Below are 3,092 nucleotides of genomic sequence, written 5' to 3'. Positions count from 1 at the left end.
GGCAATAGCGTCCAAAGTTGGTCGCTATTTAACCCAGATTTCTCAAAAAGCGACCAACCTTGGTCGCTATTCCATTAAAAAAACAATTTCTGGAAATATAGCGACCAACTTTAGTCGCTTATCTTTAAAAAAAATTTAAAAATTTAATAAAAAAGCGACCAACCTTGGTCTCTATTTTCCAAATTTTAAAATATAATATTTGAATTAGAGACCAAAGTTGGTCGCTTCTTATGATTAATAATAAATAAATAAATAACGTATTTTACATTTAGCGACCAACTTTGGTCTCTAAAATAAAGGGACCATCAATATAGCTACCAGGCCTCTTTGGTTGCTTTTTGGTCGCTTTTGGGCTTATAAGCGACCAACTTTGATCGCTTTTTGTGGTCGCTTTTTGCCGAATTTCTAGTAGTGATAGATATTATTATATGTTTAGAATTACAAAATTAATTTCTTTTATCTTTTACCTAAATTTTGTACTAAATCAAACTATATTATGTAAATTAAAACGGCAAGAGTATTGATGAGCTCACATATCTATTTAAGCAACGAAATACCAACAATATATTTAATATGAACTCACAAGTAGAGTTAAGGAGGGTGGGATGTACGCAGACCTTATTCTTATCTTATATGAGGTAGAGAGACAATTCTTGATAAACCCTGGGTTCAAGAAAAGCGTTTTCAAAACAGGTGGAAAAAAAATACAAGAGAACAAGAAAACAAAATGAAAATACTAAATAAAAGAAAAGTAATGACAGCAAAAATAGTAAAGATACCCAAAATAAAATAAATAATAAAAGTAATACAATTAAAGAATAATATAATAATAGAATATCACTGCTAATATTGATAAGGAGAATATGGAGCAGATACGGTGTTCTAAACTAGAACCATTATTCTCCCAAAGAAAGGAGAGAGATAGCTCGACTATATACTAACATTCTAACCTAATCCTCGGCCTCTATGCTCTCCTATCTAGGATCATGTCGTCGGTGGGCTGAAGATGTGCTATGTCATGTCTAATCTCCTCTCTTGAAGTCTTCCCCGGTCTACCTTTACCGCTCTTTTAAACCTAAAACTCCCAATCTCTCTCACCTCCTCACTGAGGCTGATCACGCCCAACTATGACTTATAAAAAGGACTCTGCGGACGTTGCAAATATAACCCGAGTATTACGCCCAGGGTCGAATCCACAGAGAGTTAACCTATCAACCACTATCTTCAGACCCACTAATTCTTCAGAACCAGCTTCCCAAATATTCAAATCTCAGTTGAATGTTCTTTAACAACTACGCTTGCAAGTAACTAAATGGCTGTAAACTAAACTAATAAGGTTGTACACAATTATGATAAAAAGCTAAGGCAATGATTTCCCCTATTGATGGAATCCCTTCTGTTTATGCTCATACAAATTTACCAACACATCTCTATCAATCATGAACGCTAATCTTACCGTAAATCTCTCCCGAGTAATCACAGTAATTTACTATTGCGCTCTCCCGAGATACACTAGCTTACTTTATTTAGCACGATTCACTTTAGATTACACCCAAGGCTTCGTTATCCCTAATCCCGCCTTTAAACCCGCAATTATAGATTCCTCTAATAATCTAGGAGTGGTGTTGTTCAACAATACCCTAAATATGCACTCTTTTCCAAGTTATGCACACTAAATAGGCACAGCTAATTGAGGATCCTGTCAATTAACTACAACAAACACGAAGTTGAACAAATAGAGATTAAACTAGCAATTTGTATTCACATAAACAAGAAGTTCATCACCCAATAGGTTCCATCAAAACCTTAGACAAGGAATTTAGCTACTCATAGCTATGGGAAAATAAACTAAGATAGAATTCATCATAAAAATCAAAAGTAAAGAAGAAAGATGTTTGGAGTATTCTCTCACAATGGTTTTCCTAGCTAAGAAACCCTAAAAATCAATACATGCCTCTCTTGGGCGAAGTCTAATGTTTTAAATAGGGTTTAGGTCTAAAAATCCCGTATTTGACACTTTGACCCCTGAACTTTTCTGCGCCTGCAGCGGTTCTGCTGCGGTCGCGGTAGAACCGCGACCAATCACCTTCTCTGAATCTCTAAAGTTCTGAAGCTGCCTTCCACCGCGGTTCTGCCGCGGTCGCGGTAGAACCGCGGCCAAACCATTTTTCTGAATCCTAAGGGCTGGCAGGGCGTAGCTTCATTGGGAATTTACACATTTGGCCTCTTTTCTCCAATTTTGACTCCAAAACTGCTCCTTAGTCTTCCTTATACATATATCACCAGCAAATCATGAAAAACACTAATAAGAGCATTTTGTTATCACTTTTAGCATTAAAACTACACAAGAAGGTGATTATTTAAAGTGTGATTATAGTCAAATTCACCTATTATCAACACCCCACACTTAAACCTTTGCTCGTCCTCGAGCAAACTAAACCACACTTCTAGGCCTAACTGTTCAATGCATTGCCCCAATTTATGTCACGCCTGCTATTATCAATGATCGACCTAAGCAGTGCACAATCATATCTCAAATGCAGACTCTCATGCCAAGACACACTTGTGCTCACTCTAATTACTCTAACAGAAGTGAAGACTCACTTTTTCTTCCTGAGTCACATGCCCTCACATAAACAAAATCTGAGAGAAGTTCCACACACATAAAATTCAACAACAAGGAATCATATATAGAAAGAATTCACTCACTCTCAGCAAAGAGCATTCACATGCCACACAGACACACCATAAGCTTGCCCCTAGTGTAATACTCTACTAATCGAGCCATTCAGTCAAAGATCAAGAGGTCTTTATAGGTTGTATGTAGGCTAAGGGACGGGTAGGATATATTTGGATATAGTGACTAACCTCCCTAAGCACTTTTAATACACACTTCCTTTTATTTTACCTTTATGTTCAACCCAATCATTATTCCACATTTTGTTTCACTTGTGACCCCCACTTTTCTTTAGGTACGACTGGCTTTTTTTTTCCCCAGAGATTTATTGTACACTGCCAGTTCACCAATCAAAACCTTCATTCTTGATTCCCTATTTTCACTAACTCTCTCCCACCCCACACTTTGACTTTTG

This window comes from Nicotiana attenuata, chromosome 1, assembly GCF_001879085.1.
Source record: "Nicotiana attenuata strain UT chromosome 1, NIATTr2, whole genome shotgun sequence".
NCBI lineage: Eukaryota > Viridiplantae > Streptophyta > Magnoliopsida > Solanales > Solanaceae > Nicotiana > Nicotiana attenuata.
Note: the sequence above shows the minus strand (reverse complement) of the source record.